This window comes from Vicugna pacos, chromosome 12, assembly GCF_048564905.1.
Source record: "Vicugna pacos chromosome 12, VicPac4, whole genome shotgun sequence".
Lineage (NCBI taxonomy): Eukaryota > Metazoa > Chordata > Mammalia > Artiodactyla > Camelidae > Vicugna > Vicugna pacos.
This window is the reverse complement of record NC_132998.1, coordinates 65,658,028-65,678,789: the sequence shown is the minus strand read 5'-3', so window position 1 is coordinate 65,678,789 and position 20,762 is coordinate 65,658,028. Positions and strand designations below refer to the sequence as shown.

General features: G+C 55.7%; 1 long non-coding RNA gene across 1 annotated transcript; it reads left to right on the top strand.

Annotated features, from left to right (window-relative positions):
• The first annotated feature begins 16,155 nt into the window (after positions 1-16,155).
• On the top strand, positions 16,156-17,697 carry LOC140700534 (uncharacterized). The gene is made up of 3 exons (XR_012078947.1): positions 16,156-16,220; positions 16,588-16,781; positions 16,918-17,697. It is a non-coding gene; the product is annotated as an uncharacterized lncRNA (long non-coding RNA).
• Positions 17,698-20,762: the final 3,065 nt, after the last annotated feature.

Sequence of the window (20,762 nt, the reverse complement as noted above, 5' to 3'; positions counted from 1 at the left end):
CCCGAGAGTGTGCCGGCTGGATAGCTGTGAGCTGTGACTGTGGCCAGGACAGGCCAGGGACCCAGGGACCCAGGGACCCAGGGACCGCAACCTGGGAGAGCAGGACCTGAGCGTGCCTGCCGGGCGCAGCTGAGCATCGGGCTGGAAGGCCAGGAACAGAGGCCGATCTGGCACTGATGCAAGAGCAGCGACCGGCGTCCAGCACGTCCCAGGGGCACGGCCCCCGCAGCCCAGGGCCGCCCCGCGCTGAGCACCCTCAGCCCGTCCGCAGACGAGGAAGTGGGGCATGTGGGATGGTTGTGGTGGCACAGGGACTATCATTTTTTAATTTTAATGCTTATATCTTAAAGGTATTGTAAAAAATATAACCAGCCTTCCAACCTGTATCTTCTTTCTTCAAAACAGAAGTATTCGGGGGAAAAAGTGAGTGATTCAAATGGAAAACTGTACGTACGGGTGATGAAGACGCTGTGAGTGCCGAGGTGGGGGTGCGTGGCTGCAGGTGAGCTGCTGGGACAGGGGCCCTGGGGACTGACGGAGCGGACCCTCTGCGCAGGGGTGCCCGATACGGTCCAGCTAAACGCTGAAGGATTCACCCGCAAAATGTCCGTTTTTGTTTTGGAATAACTGAACTCAAACTCTCGTTTCTGGCAGCGGGTGGAGGGCAGACAGGCTGGTTTCTGAGGTGGTCCGGTCAGCGACGCGAAGACCACACTGCGGCACGGAGGAGGACACGGCCCCGGCGAAGCACCCCTCAGCCGTGGAGCTGCGAACCGTTTCCAGAGACTCAGTAACGAGGGACTGAGCGCTCCCGGCTCAGCCCTGGCGTCTCCTGAGCACTGTGAGGGGTTCGCCCGCGGCTTTCGCCAGAACATTTTCATGTCGGATCGCTGATGTGGAGCTAATTTTTCCCCAGCGGTGTGAACCCTAACCCTATTTAGAGATCAACTGGCAAATTCATAAACAAATTTATAAATAAAAATGTTGCAGGGACCACACCAGTAGAACTTACGTGGTTATTAATAATAATATCAAAATTAATACATACATGACAGTAGTAATAATTTCACAAATGTATGAAGATTCCTGGCTTGCACGGAGGTTTTGTTTCGCCCTGTGAGGAAAGCGTCAGACCGCGAGGTGCAGACGGGAGGAGCCGCGGTGTGCTCTGCAGACGCTGGCAAGTTGCCCCCAGTCCGTGTCTCCCTGCACGAGACGTCGGGTCAGAGCTTGCACGAACAGGGTTCAACCAGCCCACGGTTGCTTCCTTAACAGTAATTTCTTTTTCAGGTGTTTTAAACCTGATTCTCCTGTGGGTGCATCACATCCAGTTATTCTGCAAACATTTAAACCCTTTTCCTGCTGATGTCCCTGGAAAGCGTTTTCCCACCTTAGTAAGTGTGGGCTTGGCCAGGTGTCTGCCGCGGCCAACTGAGTGTCAAAGGGCATGAGTTGTGCCAGTGTGCTTACACGGCCTGGCCCTGGAGACCTTGGGGTCCTGTGATCAGGCCCCAGGTGGCTCTGCCCCTTCTGCCTGGGACACAGCATGGTCCCCATGAAGCAGATGTGATCCCGGCCCTCAGCTCTGCAGCCTGGGTCGGTCGGTTTGGACCAGTCCCTCTGCAGTCGCCTTGTAGACTTGTCAGCATGAATAAGCACATCTTACAGGAACTGCTGGGTTGGGGGTAGTTTGTTACGCACCACTGCTGTGGCAGCACTGACAGGTACATCTACATTGGCCTCTTTAAAGCTATGACTAGAATGTGGAGGACAGTTAAAGATTTTGCCCAAGATCCAATGGTTCTTAGTTTAAAATAAGTGTTTGAAGGTTGAAATTTATTGTGTTCTCCATCAATAATACATGTATTAGATTGAAGTCAACTGGGACCCCAGAAAACTTGAGAAGAAAATAAGAAATGTAAGAGTTGAAATCATGAATGGAGGTATTTTCCTTTGTAAAGACAGAATTTGCAGCAGAAGGAGGAGTTAGGTGTCACCCAGCCTAATAGCTCCTGACTTGAGTCCACGGTTTTCCTCACAAAGCTCTGGCCGCTGTCGTCTGTGATCAGTTTCCAGAAAGGATGGTGGGCCTGAAGTAAGTCCCCTCCTCACCAGCGTCCAAGTGCAGTGACAGGTGTTTCAGAGTCCCTGGCTGGTCACATGACAGAGGTCCCAGGCCCCGGTCCAGGGCTCCGTCCACTGGATCCACGTCACTGTGAAGGCGGGAGAGGCGCCGGTCTCCGGGGGCGGGGGAGGACAGAGATGACGGACTCAGCGAGTCACACTTTCAGCGAGGACATGGTTCCACACAGCTTCACAGTTTGCTTTCACACAACCTCCCAGGCGTTTCTCAAACGAACAAGCCCCAGCGAGGACGTCTCACTTCCGGGAGGCCTGGCCGCTGGAGGCGGCCTCTGCCCCGTCTGCGGTGGGAGCAGCCCTTGCAGCGCCCGTGGCTCTGGGGAGAGGACCCCCCGCCGGGCACAAGCCCCGCACTCCTGTCAGGCACGGGGGCTCGGCCTGCCCGCCTTCTGCGGCCCAGCGCCGCGGCCGACACCCACGGGCAGGAGGCGCCCCTCCTACGGGTGATGAGTGGCGATGAATCTCCCTCCCACGGGAGGGAAGTGGCCCTGAAGTCACGGTTCTGCATGGAAGTCCGCTTCATGGAGACCCAAGACCCAGGCCAAGAGCAGCCCCCTCCTCGGTGTCGGTGCACACGGGAGGGAGATGGGAGCCCCACCCAGGGCTCAGGGAAGCCCCCCACCCAGGGCTCAGGGAAGCCCCCACCCAGGGCTCAGGGAGGTTCCCACCCAGGGCTCAGGGAAGCCCCCCCACCCAGGGCTCAGGGAAGCCCCCCCCCAGGGCTCAGGGAAGCCCCCACCCAGGGCTCAGGGAAGCTTCTTTCTGAAGGTCCTGGGGTCTTCGTGAAGGACGGTCGTGTGCTCGGAGGGCGGGTTGGCTGTGGGATTTTGGCTGTGGTCTGTGTGCTTTGTAGTCTAAGAGGAACGTGCCGTCCAGGAGCTGCTATGGGGTTTGACTTTGGGTCCAGGATGACGCGGCAGCTGCGAGCCCCACTGGCATCTGTGCTCGCACCTGGGTGGGACGGGGGTGGCCACCTGCAGACACACAGGGTCCCAGAGAAACAGAGCCCTGGAGACTGGCCGTGGGCAGAAGTGGATGCGCAGGGTCCGCCTGGCGAGGGAAGGGGGAGCACGCTGGGGGCTCAGGTGTTGGACCCGCTCTGTGCCGCAGGGGCAGGGAAGGATGGCCGACTCAGCCAGGCAGAGTGGGGCTGGATACAGGTAAACTCGGGAAGGAGAGGTCACCCTGCTCTACATTCTTGAGCAAATCTCGACAGGATTAACGATCTTAGTGTAAACAAAGAGATCAGGAAAGAGACATGACTATTGATTCAACCTTTGTGGTGGCAATTTCGTGTTAAGAATGGAGTCATATTTACAAAACAGAAACAGACTCAAAGACACAGAAAGCAAAAGGGTGGGAAGGGATAAACCGAGGCTGAGATCTGCAGACACTAACTGCTATATATAAAATAGACAAACAACGGGTTTTTTCTGTGCAGCACAGGGAACTATATTCAGTACCTTGCAGTGACCTACAATGAAAAAGACCATGGAGAGGAACATAGGTGTGTGTGCGTATGACTGAGACACGACGCTGGGCACCAGAAACTGACCCCGCGTGGTAAATCTGTACATCGAGTCTACGTCAGTTAAAAAAAGAGTGGAATCAAAGGCAGAAAACAGTGGATATTTCTGGCATATCTGACTCGGGCGTGCAAACAAATGGAGTCTCAAGACGCCTAAAATAATCCCACTGCAGGCAACAAAGAAGCAGCTGCGCCGTCAGGAAGGGGTTAAGCATGGCGGAGGCAAAGGCTCTTGCAGCTCAAAGGAAGGGGAGGGGTTCCTGCTCTAACAGAGAATGAGCAGAGGGCACCCTGGTCCATCCCCTCACCCGTTCACCCTTTGACCCGGCAGCCGTCCAGCGGTGCGGCTGGCGAGAGGCACCTGCTGACCTCCTGCCCCCCACCCCCCGCATGTGGATTCCCTGGGGGAGCAGGAAGCAGGCCCCACAACTGACATTTAAATGATGAAATCTAAAAAGATTTTCACTGGGCTGGATGTTGAGGACAAAATAAATATCTGGCATGCAGACCTCTCATCTGAGCAGCTGGATGGAGGGAGGTCGGGGCGCGGGGACGGGGCACAGAGAGCTCAGAGCAGAGACCCCAAGGGGTGAGCTGTCTTGCTGGGGGCAGCCGGTGAGACTGGGGCAGACGGGGTGAAATGCTGAGGGCTGGGCGGAGCACCCAGGGAGGTGGGGTCCGGACAGGGCGGAGGACGTGGGTTTCGTCCAGCTGGGAGCCTGGATGTGGGCAGGCGTCTTCTCTGGCTGCTGTGGCCGAGGAGGGGACAGGGAACAGCGCAGAGCCCTCCAGTCCTGCAGAGCCGTCACAGCCACCTCCGCCCTTGTCCTCCTCGTCTCCTTTAGACTCAGCAGCGGCGCAGCTTTTAGAAAAATGCAACCCCCCTACTGCTGCTTAAATTTTCACTGTTTTCGGGGAGGAGGTCTGGACACATGCAAGGAAAGCTGACAGTCTCCTGCCATGAGCACGGCCCTGCAGCGCGCTCAGGACCCCGGATCTGCGGAGAGACTGACGGATCCGCCCATGGACGCCGCCAAGGAGCTGCTATCGGTTGTTGGTTGCAGGGTTGTTTATAATAATGGAAAGTAGAAACCACCTAAGTCTTAGGTGAGACTCATTTGTCAGATGGGGCATCAGCCCCCCTAGAGACGGCGTTGAGGGCGGCGCCCCATGAAGAGGGATGCGTGCCTGCTTGTGAAGACGGAAGGCAGCTTAGGAAACGATGCACAGTGAATAGAACTAATGAGGGTGGTGCCACTTCTGCTTGAAACTACAGCGGCGTTTGCTGTGGTTACAGGAGGGGAAATCAGAGGACGGTGGACACGTAGACGGGACGGACGGCGCCGGACCACACGCGGCAGGAGGGTGCCAGCCCCCAGGGAGCAGCGCCCAGTCCCTCTGCCGCCGTCGGCCCAGGACTGACCCCCTGCTGTCCTAATTTTCGTTCCTGCTTCCAACTCGGAGCAACCAGAGAAAGCAAATCTGCCCGCTAACCAGTGACACTGGATGTCCTGCCTCTGTGTGCTGCACGGTCAGGGCTCGCCCGAGCTGCCCTTCGTGCCTGCTCGTCTCTACTGTCACCACGATGGGCTGGCGCCCTGGCTTCCGCCATCTCAGATAAATGGCCTCTGTCTTTGGGTGGTCATGCTTTTCTTCACGGTTTTCATGGTGGTCCCTCCATGACGTGGTCAGCTCTGCCCATCCCGTCACCAGGACCCCGACCTCCCAGCTCCTGGCCCCATGGCCTTGCTGTGTGCCGACGGGTCGGTCAGCCCCGTCTGAACTCTGTTGTCTGGGTGGAGGCCCTTGGCCGTTTGGTCTCAGTTTGGCACCAGGTTTGCCGTTGGTCCCATTCGTCTGGTGTCCTTGGTGGCATCAGGCCGTTCCTTCTCGTGCAGTTCTGCTGTTGTGGGAGCCTTGTGTGCTGTGCCGTTGGAAAGCGGCGTCTCACAAGGGGACCCCGGGCACAGGCTGTGTGAGACTGTGGTCCCAGCTGGCTCAATGGATGGGAGGCGCTGCCCTTCTCACTGGACCACGTCCACCTGTCACACTTCGCTGTGGGCACTGGTCACACTGGACCAGTTTGCCTCCCACCTTGATTTGTGCCCTGAGAGCCTGGCTTTGGTCCAGAGACGGGGTTCTCTCTGGCTTTCTGCTGCAGGGCCACAGGCTGGCACCCAGCTGGGGTCAGAGACACAAGGCACCAGAGGGTCACCGTCCCAGGTCCACCAGCAGCCCTGCCTGGACGTCAGGGTCCAAATCCGGTCTCCCCCAGGGGTCTCCTGCTCCCAGGGGCCCTAATCCTCACACCCATCTTCCTGAATGGCTCGGCTCCACCAAGGACCACGTGGGTCTCCCGGGGCCACTGTGCGGACACTGAGCACAGCTGGTCACTGGGGAGGTGCTGTAGAGAAAAGCAGAACCATTTCTCGGGCTGCCTGCGCGCCAGGTTTAACTGGTATTCAGAGGCCTCGAAATAAAATTCTGATTTAAAATTGCTTCACTAAAAATTTCTTTGGCCAAAACTACAGCAATTTCATAAACTCACACGGCAAAGCGGGCTCACTTCCTCCCAAGCCCTCTCCTTGTCCCCCTCATCTCCCCGTGTCCACACCCCGCCTTCTGCCCATGGCTCTCCCGGGACCCCAGTGCCGGGAGCCCCCCAGGGTCCGTCTCCCCCCGAGCTGGTGCGCAGACGACTGTGGGACTCGAGTCGGGACCTGGGCTGAGAGCTGGGGTTTTCCTTCATGTGTCACCCTGTCGGGCCGCAGGGCGCTTGGCCTGGGTCGCTTCTCCGTGAGTCTGACGTGTCTCTGGATGAGCTTAGGGTCAGGGTGAGACCGAAGGGAAGTGGGCAGGGACCAGCCGTTCAAGGAACAGCACAGACATGAGCACCAAGATGGCGGAAGAGTCAGTGCCAGTCGACCTTGACCTTCACTGTGCGCTCACTGTGACGTGTTAACGCCGCGAATGACACTCCCATGGGAGCCGCAGCTGTCCCGAGCCGACCGTGAACGGGCAAGAGGTGGGCAGCGGCCCAGTCCAGGGAGTCCCCGCCCCTCCCCCGACTGGTTGGCATGACCCCCCCACTTGTAGCTTATGAAATAACTGAACCCTTAAAACTAGCCCCCACGCCTCGCGGCCGCCCTCCCCGCCGAGACGGCTGCGCTCTGTCTGCGGCGTGTGCGCCTCTCTGAATACATCTACGTTCGCTACCCCGTGGCTCGCTCTTGAATGCTTTCCTGCCCAAAGCCAAGGGCCCTCACTCGGGCAGGGGCGCGTCCCAGGGACTCACCGTCCTCTCGCGCCCCATTTCCTGTGTTGGAGGCTGAGCAACGAGACGTTGTCCCCACGCAGGGGGCTCACGTCTGGGGCCCAAACAGAACGAGAGCCGGGGAGGGAGGAGCTGGCCCCTCGGCTGAGCTGCGGCATCTTACCTTCACCTGACGGAGGGGCTTTACACCGGGGCTCCCCCGGGCTCAGGCCTCCGCACTCAGACTGAGTCGCACCGCCAGCTCCCTGGGCCTTCAGCTTCCAGGTGACGGGTCGTAGGGCCTCTTGGCCTCCATAGCTGTGTGAGCCGATCCCTGGTGACCAGCAAGTCCCTATCTATCTATCTATCTATCTACCTGTCTATCTATCTATCTGTCATCACCTCTCCCTCTGGCCTGCTGGTTGACTGGTTCTGTCTCCCTGGAGAGTCCTGACTGGCACAAGAGCTGCAATTAAGGGCTCCCCTAAGCCCCGAATAGCCCAGGAACCATTCAGGGGATAACAGGACACTAGAACCGTTCAGGTGCCTGCAACACAGGGTTCCTGGCCTACGTGAACTTGAACGCATGTCGGCCAGAACCTCGGATGTTAAATCCTGGGTGGAAAAAACTGGGCTGATGCAGAAGAGAATGAACAGGCACCTCCTTTCCATAATAAACCTGAGTGTCAAGGGAGAAAGCCCCAAACATAAGTCACACCCCACACACACTGCCGGGAGCCCAGGGCCGCCGAGGGCAGACGGAGCCGCAGGTGCTCAGGGCACGGGTGCGTGGGCGACGGGGTCCGGGAGGGGAAGAAGGTGCCGTCCCACGGCGCCCTCTCCTCACCTGCCAGTGAATTTCAGCCCGGAACCCGAGACCTGACTCAGAAGCAGAAGTCAGAGCGGGAAAGAGACTCTCTTCCTGAAGGGCCGCGCTTGGCGGGGTGTTGTGGAAGAGCTGCAGGGAAAAGCGAGGGAGGGACCAGGAGCCCAGGTACCTCGCAGCCCCGCCCACCCGGCAGCCCACGGCCCGCCCCGGCGCGCGGCTCACGGACAAGGACAGCCGGAGATGCTGTAGACAGAAGGGGAAAAGGAGACAACGAAAAACGTCGCATCAGACCAATGAGGCCATTGGCTGTAAATACAGACAGTGAGCCCCGCCCACCTCCGCTAGTCACGGGAGCCACTGCGGTAAATCCTGATCTGCTCACCCGCCTCCTCAGCAAACACCCCACGAAAGTCGTCAGGGTTTTAAATAATTGATAGGTTTCTTCCACCCCCCAGGCCTTACTTGGAGCCCTGGGGGCCTTCCTGGAAAACATTCCTGGACGGTTATGCCCCAGGGGTCCATTTAAACACAGTCCTGTCTCCCCAGGTCCTAGACCAAGACAGAGATGATAAAATTATAAACCGCAGACGTGGGGAGGATGGAGTGAACGTGGGGACGGAACGTTCTCTGCCTCAACCGTGCGGGTGGCAGCCCGCTGGCTGGGAGTCACCACAGCTCTGCCGGGTGTGAGGACTGCGGGCGCCAGGAAAGGGTGTGGACCTCTCTGTGTAACTTCTTACAACTACCTGTGAATCTACGTTTATCTTACAATAAAAATTTTAATTAAAAATAAGCAGCCCTAGTGACCAAGAAGACCCGTCTTCGGATTCCCGAGCCCCTGCGCTCCAAGCCTCTAAGGTCTGCCGCGGCCACGGTGGGGCGCCTGGGCCCAGGAGAGCTCTGCCAGGGAAGCGGCTAACGGCACTGCTCCCCAGGGATCTGGACTTCCTCCCGCCCTTGCCCTGCACGGCTCTGTCCCGTCAAGTCAGTGGCGTCACCAGTTTGGACCTCAGTTTTCTCGTCTGTGACGCAGGGAGGACACTGGTGGAATGATGGATGCAGACGAGACTGGACACGTCGGGCAGGAGTGCCTCACCTGGCAGGAGGCAAAGTGCCCTGGAGCGAGGGTGTGGGGTGTTGACTGGAAAATGCACAGCCTAGACGTTGAGAGTTCTGCTTCACTGGAGGACTTTCTGAGGACTCGCGCCACGGAGGCAGCCTCTCAGATTGCTTGGTGCCAAGAGGTAAGGGAGGAGCCAGGGTACACAGGAGTTTTTGTAACAGAGAACAGCTAGTCGGAACATCAAAAGATGACTGTCAGTTAAAGGAAACCAGACACCCCAAGTTAAGGAGTTTAGCCTTTTGCTCTGTGTGGGAAGGTGCAGAGGTCTGGGCTCGTTGAAATCACCCCTCTGATCTGCACTGAGAGCTCCAGGGCCACTGCCCTGTGCTTTCCCACCCTGCGTCCCCTCAGGGGCCGCCATCCGGGGCAGCTGCAGTGGCTAATGGCTTGATGGCCGCAGCATCCTTTTTTGCTGACAAAGGCAGGTGACATTCCGAGTCCACAAAGGACAGAACCTGGCCCTCATCACCCTGAGGTGACAGGAGAAAACGAGGGGACTTGTCCCCCAGAGGTGGCCCGATGCACAGGGGAGTAATTCCACTTCCTGCTCCAAAGACCAGCACGGAGGCTGGGGGCACTGGGAGGGCGGCTCCCGCCAGGGCAGCTCTGGTCTGGGAAGGCCGCTGGCCCCAGAGAAAAGGGACAGAGTGAACGAAGGTGATTCCGGGGTGGGGGTGGGGGCGCAAGGCTGCTGGGAATTTACAGCCCTTTTTAAGCTTCTCCGTGTCTTCAGGGTCGAGGTCGCTATCTGGGTCAGAAGGAGACAGGGGAGGGAGAGCCCTGGGAGAGCGCGGGCTTAGCATGCCCGAGGTCCTGGGCTCAACCCCCAGTGCCTCCTTGAGGGAGAAAAAAATTAAAAAAAAAAAAAAACAACAGGAAAGAAAGAGACAAAGGACCAGAGGCTAACTGCGTGGCACGTGGGCGGCCTTTCTTCCGGGCCATGTCCCAGGACGCGGGAAAGCTGGCAGTCAGGAGGAGCGCCACCGCCAGCCACGAGGCGAGAGACCCGCACCTGGTGGCAAGTGGTGAGGGTGAGAGTGTAGGACTTTGTCTTTAAAATAAAAATAATAAAAATAACGTTATTTTCCGGCTCGTCAACCCACATTAGCTCGTAATTGCGCGACGAGCTAAATCCGAAAACACGCCGAGGTTGATGCAACTTCTTCTGGCCAGACGGACCGACGCCTGGCGGCCGGCCTCACGCTCACCTTCCCAGCGGAGTCGCGCAGACCGCAGGGCCGTGGGCAGGTGCCTGCCAGGCCTCCTGCGCCGCGTCCTCCTGTCCCCTGGAGCTCTCGCCCTTCCCTTGGGGCGCTGGGGGGCAGGCCTGCTCCATGGGAGAGCGGCCTCTCCTCCGTCTCACAGATGGGGAACCGGGGTCAGTGGGGGCCTGAGGTCCCTCTCCAGCCCCCGCTCCTCTCCCCGACTCTGGACCACGTCTGCTCGTCAGTCCACCAGGATGTCCAGGAGGCACCTGGAGCTTAGCGTGTCCACATCTGAGCACCGTGCGCTCTTCTAATTAAAGCTGCCCTCCCCAGCCTTTTCCATTTTCACAAACGACATTTTCTATCCATCACTGTATCTGTCGGGTCCAATGAGCTGCAGGCATGACTCTTTCCACTCCCTGCAAAGCCAGGGGGGACCCCTGGAGTCCTCTGTGCCCACAGCTGATTGGTCAGGAATCCAGCAGGGTCTCCCCTGGATACCCCTGGGCTCAAGCCCTCGTATGAGATCGCCCTTCCCCACGGCTCACGTCCCCATCGCTGCGTGCGGCCTCCTGGCTGGTCTCCCACGTCCACTTGCACCTCTGCCCCCTGTTTGCAGTGTGGCCGCCCCGGGGGCTCCTAACCAGAGCCCGTGCCACCCCTCCACAGCTGCCCTGAAGGGCTTCCTGCCAGTGAGACCCACAGGGTCTGCCTGCGGCTCCCTCCCGGCCGTCCTCCAAACCGCCCTTTGCTCCTTCCCTGTTCTCACTTCCTTGCAGCCTCTGTCTAAATGCTGCCTCCTCCGAGAGGCCCTCCTGGGTCCGCAGCTATAAAACCGCACACCGCTGCTCTCTGCTGCCCGCCCCGTCATCCTTCAATCCCCGATCGCTTTCTGGCACATTTTATTTTTTAAAATCTGCTTCGTGTCTGTGTCTCCTCAGCAAGATGGTGGGGTGATGACTCGGCTGGGTGTGTGCTGAGGGCCCTGCACACGGAAGAGCATCTGGGAAACATCAGAGCCCTGAGCAGAGTGAATGAATGAATGAAAGAATGAAGGCGCCAGCTTTCACATAAGAACTCTTCCAAGTCCAAAGTGCCACCAGCAAGACAGTGTGGACACCTGAGCGGCGGTCTGCTTCCCGCCACGTCACAGCAGGCTGCCGGCCGAGGGGCTGAAGCCGGAGGCCGGGCCCTGGGGACTCGCCGGCGGCTGGTGTAACTGGCGGCAGGAAATCGGGCTCGGTGTCCGGGGCCTGTCATCAATTCTTGTAAACGTCACCGTGCGCTTTGCCGTTTCCTGGGCCAGCGTGCTCCCCCTGCGCGGCGTCTGGGAATTCAGAGAGATTTCCTGTGCATTTGACTTAACACCCACACCTTCAGGTCCTGATTAAGCCTGACACTGTCTTTATAGAGTGAGTTGTTAATGGAGGTGAGAAGCTGTTTTTGCAATGATTCCTTTTTGCATCCCCCGAGGTGACTCGGAAGAAGGGTCCTGGCTAAGAGGAGGCTTGGCTTCCACCGTCTTCAGCCGCGGGACACACAACACACAGCCTGGAAGGCGGGCTGAGTGACCACGGACCCTTCCACTGCGTTATCGAGGATGTGGGGCTGTGCTGATTAACTGCGGAATGTATGTGAGAGCACTGAGTATTTTTAAGCGACATTTAAAATAGTTGCAGGGTGTTGGCGCGGAGCAGGAGAGCAGAGCCCTGCTGTCTCGCAGCGCTGAGAGCCAGGCAAACGCTCAGTACCTGTTCCCTGGGTGCATGAAGCAGCACCTTTGCACGCAGACCTGGGAGCTGAACAGACGGGCAGCGTTGCTTCGGCGCATCGGGACCGGCAACGGGGCCTCCCTCCCTTGGCAGCCCCGCGGCTCCAAGGCTGAGGGATGGGGGGCCTTCCCGGGCGTAGCCGCTGCAGCCGCAGGGCCCTCTGTGACTTCAGACCTTTCAGAGGGCAGCAGGCGGGCCCCAGGCTCTGAAAAGCAGACCTCGCCCGCGGTGGAGAACAAGACGATGGATCAAAGACTTGTGTCCGAGAACCGCAGCCAAATCGCCCTTTGCTCTGTGATGAGCGTCGAGGCTAATTTGATGCCCCTGTGCTCCAGGGCACTGGGAATTTTTCATGACAAAGTAGTAATGACTTCCAGGAATGAGATAAACTCTATGCACATTTTCATGGAAAATGGATCATTTCTGGAAAATAATTAAAAAGAGTTCAACGAAGTCTTCTCCAGCTGTGCCAGGAAGTAGATACGGGCCACCCCGACCCAGGGGGCAGGAGCTCAGGGCCGACCCGGGGCTGTGCCCCGCGATGAGCAAGCTCTGTTACGGCTGCCGGAAGCCGGCGCTCCCTCCTGCCTCAGTGCCCTCCGTCCTGCCGGCCCGGAAGCCCCAGGGCCGACCGCGCCGGGGAAGTGCGTCGTTTGGGCCCCGTGTGGCTGCAGGATGGCTAACTGAAGAGAAACAGCTCTTGGCTCACAACTTGTTGGAAATCTTGAAAACGTGTGAATCTTTACTACAGAATGATCGCACGGCTTCCCTTCAGAGCCGTCAGCTGTGGGAATGTGTGCGGGGCGTGTGGAAGGAGCAGCGTGTCTGCCACCTCGGGAGCCAGGTGGGATGCTGGCGCAGCGCAAAGCGTCTGGCTTACAGCTCCCCGCGCGGCTGCTCCACGTTCCTCCTGCGGACGCCTGGCGGGGCTCGGGGATGGAAACAGCCAGAAGCCCTGAGACCCAGCGGGGGGTGCAACCAGCTCCCCACCCCAGGCGGAGGAAGGACCCCTCTGGGGGTGGGGGCTGGGCCGGGGGAGCGTCCCACCTCTTCAGCTGGACCCGGGGGTGGAAGGGGACGGGGGACAAGTGTCGGGGGAGGGGCAGATGCGCCAACTTGGGAGTGTGCGTTTCCTCACGTGTTAGAAACTCAACCAAAACACAGCGCAGGTTCCCGCAGATTCTGTTCAAGCCCACCGGCACGACCTACTTGGTGTTTCTCCCTCTCTGTCCGGGACGTGCTGTCCCGAAGCTGGAGGGTCCGGGCTCTCAGACCCGCCGCCCGCGGCTCGGCCGCGCTGTCTGTGACGCCGCCTCGCTGTCGTTGACCAGCTCGGGCGTTGGGGGCTGTTGTTTGCTCTGTGCTGGCGCTCTGGGGCCCCTCCTCTCTGTGGCACCGGCACTGCTGCGCCTGTTTTCCCTTCCGGGCGGCGTTTCAGGTCAGCACGTTAAGCTCCGGGAGGATCCCTCTCGGGCCCAGGGTCCAGCCCCTCCCCTCCTGCCCTCGCTGGACCCTCGCCGAGCTCCGGCTTTGCTCCGGGTCCTGGCCCTCGGGGGACACAGAGGTCCAGCCTTCTGGGACCCTGGTGGGACAGCCTGACAGCGGGGGGCTTATCCCCAGAAGGGGACCGCGCTCACCGTCAGCCCACCGCGCGTCGGCCCGCTCGGGGGCTCTGACCACAGACTGCGGTTTAAACCAGACGTTCATTTCACAGTCTGGAGGCTGGACGCCCAAGATCGGGGTGCCGGCAGGTCCAGCGTCTGGAGAGCATCGTCCTCCTGCTGCAGACGGCCACCTCCTCCCTGCGTCCTCACGGGGCGGGGGTCGGGCGTCCCTTCCTCCGCACAGAAGGGCTCTAGTCCCGCCAGGGGCCCCACCCTGACGACCTCACCGAAGCCCAGCCATCAGCGAACGCCTGCCTCCGGACCCCACCCCCTCAGAGCACAGGGCTGCAGCCTGTGAATTTGGGGGCTGGTGCGGGCCCTCAGTCCACGCCCCTCCCTGCCTTCCTTGGCGTCACCGTGCGCAGGGCCAGGCCCTTCTGTGCGGACCTCTTGCTACTTCCTCTGCGTCTGCTGATGCACACTTAAGCCTGCTAGACAGTCCCAGCGCACAAGGCGACTGCGAGCGCGAAGTGCTCGTGCCGGAGCAGAGCTCCCGATGGCACGTGTTGCTGCAGAGTGCCGGGCCCTCCTTCTGCTGGTCATTTTCCAATTAAATGTCCAGGCGACTAAACACGTTGTTTCCAATAAGCGCTCTCCTTTCTGATGTGCGTTTACGCCTGCGTCTGCTGGCTGCTGACAGGGCAGCACGATGAGGCCACGCCGGGCTCGGGACTCGGTGCCGCTCCCGTGCCTGTGTGCGCCCGCCAGGCGCTGGGCCCTCTCCGATCCTCAGTTCTGAGTGGAGGGGTCCTAACCCCGCCTGGGTCATAGGTCGTTAGGTCACCGCACTGCGCACCGCGTGCCAAGCGCGTGGGCACGTGGCGGAGAAGCTTAGCCGTCTTCAACCCCCGGTTTTCTTGTTTGTACGGATCCCAGAAGACCGCGAGGGGCACAGGGACCGCGGTGGCCTGGCACGGGGAACGGCCCTGAGGTTTTGCTCCTGAACGTGGTCTCCTCCGGGCACTTTGGGAGCACGGCCTCTGTCAGACGGAGGACGTCCCCCTGGGTCCTCGCCGGCTGTGATTTTTAAACAGGAATTTGTGTGGAGTTTCATCGTCCGCTTCCCCGCCGTCCACTGGGATGTCCCTGCGGCTCTTCTCTGGTGATGCAGAGAATTCCATTAACGGCTTTTATTAACGGGCTTCCCTGTGAATCCGCCCAGAGGCTGCCAGGGAAGAGGCTTCTGGTGAGACTTTTGAGAAGGGGCCTGTTGAAGGGCTCGACAGCAGGAGTCACTGAGACAAGAAGAAAGAAAAGGAACAGCCTCCCTCGCCCTGCCGAGACTGAGCAGGTGGCCCCCCCCAGCCTGGGGGCTTTACAGGTGAGCTCCGGGCAGAAGGGCGCAACCTGGGGCCACAGCACGCGGGGGTTGGTCAGAGTCTGATAAAGGGCTGCTCGTCGGCGGAGTTGGGGCATGTGACCAGGGACGCTGAAGCTGTAAGGAGTGGCCCCTGAGACCTGGGGGGGGGTCTTAGCTGGGCTCTGTGCCAGCCCAGAGCAGGGTCTTTGGGGAAGCAGAGCAATCACCCCAGCACCCCAGGGGGGCCCCAAGCCTCTCCTCCTCCTCCCTCACTTCCTGCCCTGCCCGTGCTCGGCTGAGCCCTGCTGGACGTCAGAGGGCAGGGGTGCGATGGGCAGCACCCACAGAGGACCCTCTGCAGCTAGGAGAGGGTGAAGGGTGCGTCGAGGGGGCCAGTGGAAGACACCCAGCCCATCAGAGGGCTGCCCGGTGCCCCTGTGTTTCCACTAAGTCCAGAAGAGAAGCATGGATTTAATTCAACCTTCCCTGGTCAACATGCTTGTGGAGAAAAACCAAAGCTGGGTGAGACTCCTTCCTCGTTCACACCATAAGATCATGTGTTATAGATGCAGCCCTGGTACCAAATGTAGGGTCTGATTTAAACGAGTTCTTTCGTGTACAGTATTTTAGGACATGGGTCTGTGAACAACTGCTCCTCTGCCCAGAAAGCAGAAGCCCAAGGCCTGCCGCCACCCCAGAGCCCTGCTGAGTCTCAGCCCAGGGCTCCCTGCTGCCCAGGGAAGTGGACACAGGAGATTAGCCATCACCAGCCACTTCTAGTTTCTGGCCCTTACACCAGAAGATGCCCCTGGACACCCTCACCATCTCTTCGGTGTCAGTTCACACTCGTCGCCTTGGTGGGAGCTCTGGCCATTTGCAGACCCAGGGGCAGCTGGAGGCACTGCAAAACTGTCCCCACACTGTCTGTGTTTATTCTCCCACCAGGAAAGTGCTTTGAAGGCATCCTTTAAATTTAGCTCTGCTGGACCACACCATGTTCTAAGTACAGCTGCCTGCCCCCTTGTCCAAGGGTGCCCAGTGCCAAGACAGCGGGAGAGCCGTGTGTGCTCTGTGCCCAGAGAGACGAACTGAATGAAAGTGGTTTCCGTCCAGCTGTGTTGGTGCTGATCCTTCATCCAGCCCACGAGCTGACCTTGGAGAGGCCACCTTGTCTTTCTGGATCTCAGTCAACTCGTCTCTGGGCTGAAGTTGCAGACCGCTGACTCCCGGCTCCTTCTGGGGGCCACCACCCTGGAGCGATACACGCCTCCCCCCCCCTCCTGGGGACCGTGGGCCTTGTGAGCAGCAGCGTCCACTCTGGAGCTGGAGCCGTGGGTCCGGCGGTTCCTGGGCTCTTCCTGGTCTAGCGATGCCTGTTCCTGGTTGACCACAGCAGAAGAACTGGTGGGTTCATAACTCTTCCTGGCAGGGTACTCGGTGCAGGGGATGCAGGGGAGAACAGGATGCTTACATTTTAATACACTTGAACAGAATGAGTCTGTTCTGGTCATTAGAGACGTGGGCCAGCGCTTGTGAGGTTCCTGTTCTCAGTGTGTCCTGCAGTGGGGCTGAGTGTGGATGCCGGCGGGGCAGCCGGAGGTTAAAGGCCTGGTAGGGACTGTAATGCTTCCCTCTTTGTCTCACTCTCTTTCCTTTTCTTTCTTTCCCCTCCTCTCCCTATTCCTCCTTCCCTCCCTGCCCCTGCTCCTCCCTCCTTCCTTTCTTTCCTCCTTTGCTCCCTCCCTGTCTTATTAACGAACATGTCAAACAGGCACACAGAGGAGAGAATCGTCCCCTGGACTCCCTGTCCCCACCATCCAGCTCCAAGTCTCATCAGTGCTCTGGTTTCCCTACATCATTAATGATGCCTCAGACAGTGCAGTGTATGGGAGCCCAGCCCCACCTAGATGGATGCTGGCGGTCTACTTAGATTCATTCACATGCTCATCCTGCCTGACTCATTTGGTAAGTCATACATTTGTGTGACATCACCTATTTTGACATGTGCTATGCCTCAACAATGCACACCTTATATTAAATCTTTATGTTAACAAGCCATATGAGAGCTACAATTTTCTTCCTTTTTGTCTTGTTTTCACAGCAACATACATTGGATAAATCTGGATACTTGAGTTGTATGCACAGACTAAAAATTGCAAAAATAGTATAGAGTGACGAAGAGGAAAGTATTTTAAGAAGAGGAATATTTTAGAGAAGTATTTCAAAATACGCTGACATCCAGATTAATGGCTCCTTGTTTCTGCTAATTCAATTCAATGCTTATCTATGATGGGGTGAAGATTAACCCATGATACAATGGAACACAATGATATTTATTGTGTATGTTTGTTCTCCCCAGTATTCCCTCATAAACCTGTAGCAGTTTAGTTGTTCCCCAGCCATACATGAAAGGCTGGTGGACCCAGACTTTCCTGCTCACAGTTAGGTAATAGAGGATGCTATGATCACTTTCGGTTGAAAACATAATTTTTGGTCAAAAGATGAAATGGCCATTCCCTGAATTTGATTTTATATCAAATTTTTGTCCTTCCAAAAGAAGTCAGAAAAAGTAAAAAGGGAGCCCAAAGCACTTAGAACAAATAGACAGCAATTTGCAAGGTGACAGCTGTAAACAATAGTGCTATTCACACTAAACATAAACTATTTAAATGACCCAACTAAGATGCAGAGATAGTCAGGTTAGTTAAAAAGCAAGACTCGGATATACGCCATTTATAAAACATTTACTTTAAATAAAAAAGACGTATAGGTTGACAAGGAAATAGCAAACAATTTTATTACCTGCTAACCCCAATATGTGAATAAATGTGTGAATGTTAGACACAGTAAGTTTCAGAGTAAAAATTTTACCAAGGATAAAGACTATTGTGTTCCTTCATAAAGATAAAGGGGTAAATTCACCAAAATTATATAGCAACCCTAAACTTCTATGCACCTAATAATAAGCTTGAAAATATATAAAGCAAAAACTGCTATGATAAACATAACTTTAAAATCTTGAATTACAACCTGAGATTTCAAAACTATTCTCTCAATAATTGATAGAATAAGTAGAAAATGATTATATACAAGAGTAAAATTCTAACTAAAAACTTGAAAAAACTGGCATTTATGAAATACTCCACATAACAGTAAAATTTACCTTCTTTTCAAGTACACGTGGAACATTTACCAAGGCAGACTATATTATGGTTTAAAAATACTCATAACTATTTGAAAAAGGGTTTAAGTCATACAAAGGCCGTTTCTGAATACAATGGAGTTAAATTAGAAGTCAATAAAAGAAAAATCTTTTAGAAAGCTCCCAATATTCAAAACTAAACAACATATTTCTAAAAAATAAACAAGCCAAAAAATAAGAAAAAGGATGTATAGGAGATACTTCTGACTGATAGAAAATTAAAATACAGCAGATCAACCTTGTGCGATCCTGCTGAGGTGGCTTTTGGGGGGAGACTTACAGCAGCAGAGTATGTCAGGGAAAAAGACAGGCCTCAGTCAGTGACGTCCAGGAGACAAAAGTAAGAGCAAGTTAAACCAAAGTTAAGTAGAAGAAAATAAATCATAAATGAAGAGTAGAAACCAAAGAGAGATGAAGCAGACGAACAGCAGAGGAAACCAGCAAGACCTAGATCTGCTCTCTGAGGAGGGTTTAAAACCTGATGCCTCTCCTGTGGAGAAAGCCCCGGGCTCAGATGCTGTCGCTGGTGAATTCTTCCAGACGTTCGAGGAGGCAGTGGTGCCAATTCCACGCACGCTCTTCCTCACAACTGGAGACAAGGGGGCACTTCTAATCTCATTGTGTAAGGCCAGCAGGACTATGATACGGAAATAGACACAAAACCCACGCAGCCATCATAGGACAGACAACTGCAGGCCACACAGACCGCCTATGAATTTAAGGGTAAAACTGCTCAACAAAATTTCAGCAGGTGGAATTCAACAACATGGGAACAAGAGCATGTGTCATTACTAGGTGGGGTGCACCTCAGGGACATGGGCTTTTTTTTTTCTTAACATCTGAAAATCCCTTAAGGTAATTGATTATATTAAAAATCCAAAAATTAAAAACATACAATCATCTCAATAGATGCAAAAACCAAACAAACGGAGTCCTTGATGAAGTCAAATACAGTCCCATGATAAAGGTTCTGAAACTATGAAGAGAAGGGATTTCCTCAGTCTGATAAATGGTGTCTGCAACGAATTAACACTGCGCTCAATGGAGAAGGACTGCGTGGCTCCCCCGAGGACGAGACCGGGGTGTCTGCTCTCAGCATCCCCACCCACCATCATACTGGGGGTTCTAACTGGCACATGGGATAAAGCAAGAATACCCCGTAAGTGCGCGGTGTCTAGACTTGAAAGAAGCAAGTGACACTATCTTTATTCAGAGGCAGTGTGACAGCCTATTTAGAAAATCCAGTGGAACCTGCATAAAAGCTGCTAGGAATACTAACTGAGCTTAGCATCGCTGCTGGGTAATGCATGCACTTGTAACTAACAATCGGGAAAAAAAACGTACTCATACCTCTCACCATAGGCAAAAATTAACTCAAAGTCAGTCATAGTCCTAAAGGTGAAATCTAATCTCTAAAACTTCTGGAAGTTTGCGTAGGTAAAGACCTTTGTAACCTTGGTTTTGGCAAATAACTCATAAATATGCTACCCAAAAAAAAAGAAACCCATAAAACAAAAGATAGATAAATTAGACTCCGTCAAAGTTAAAACCTGGTCTCAAAGACTATTAATAGAGTAAGAGGACAAGTCACAGACAAGTCACAGAATGAATTTAATAAAGGACTTGCACACAGAATTTATCAAGAATTCTGAAAGCCGAATGAGAAAATGGCCCAGTAAACAATGGACAGGAGATCCAGGCCATTCGCCAAAGAAGACAAAGCGCCAACAAGTAAGGGCGCAGATACACGGTCAGCACCACCGGTCACGAGGGAGACGCAGGTAAATCCACGCGAGGCGGGACCACGCGTCTGTCAGAACGGCTGAAGTTGAAGACCCATCCTACCCACGCTGGGGAGGAGGGGAACTGGGGGCTGGTGCATCACTGGTGGGACGGAAGCACTTGGGGGAGTGGCCGCTTCTTAAACCAGATGGATGGAGTCTTTGATCCCAGTGTCCTCTTCCGGCCACATGTCCTGGGAGGGCGCCTCTCCTCCCGGGTCTGGAAGCCCAGGCCCACGGGCGGGCAGCGTGCTAAGCTGTGTTGCTGGGTCCCGAGTCCAGGCTGAGGCCCACCACCTGCATGCACCTCCCCTCGGTCCCCTGGCGTCCCCCCCTCAGACGCACAGGAAACGTGGGGCTGCCGCCAACACCCTGCAATACTCTGTTGAGTCAAACCTCTCAGATCCGTGAGCGGGAGTCCACTCCTTCCTGAACACTTATCAGCATCAAATCCAGACTTTCAGGCAACTTCTCTGCCATCCCCTCTTCTTTGACGTGGCGCTTCATCCTTCCCAAGGCTGGTAAGACAGTAGATTCATCAGGTTTTTTTCTGACTCAGAGAAGTGTTGCACTGCTGAGTACCTGCTTCCTGAATCCAGCAACCTCAAGTTCCTAATTAGCATAACCCTTTTTTTTGCAGCCCAGTAAAGATAGTCAGAACAATGTCTGTTTAAGCCGAGAACACTCTCTCTTTCTCAGTCAACCGTGATTAGATCAGACTTTGGAGAGCTTCCTTTTTTTGTCCATACTTGTGGAAATGTGAAATAACTAAGCAGTTAAAATTCATGATCTACACTTTTGTGTCATTATTATTGCATTAGCATGAAATTATACTTCTAGTTAGTCATAATTATACTCATAATTATTCAATTTATCACCAGAGGTCCTCCTGGAAGTTTTATTGGAGGATTTATTAACATTAGTAAATTGTTTTTCTTCATCTCCACATTATGAATTCTCCTC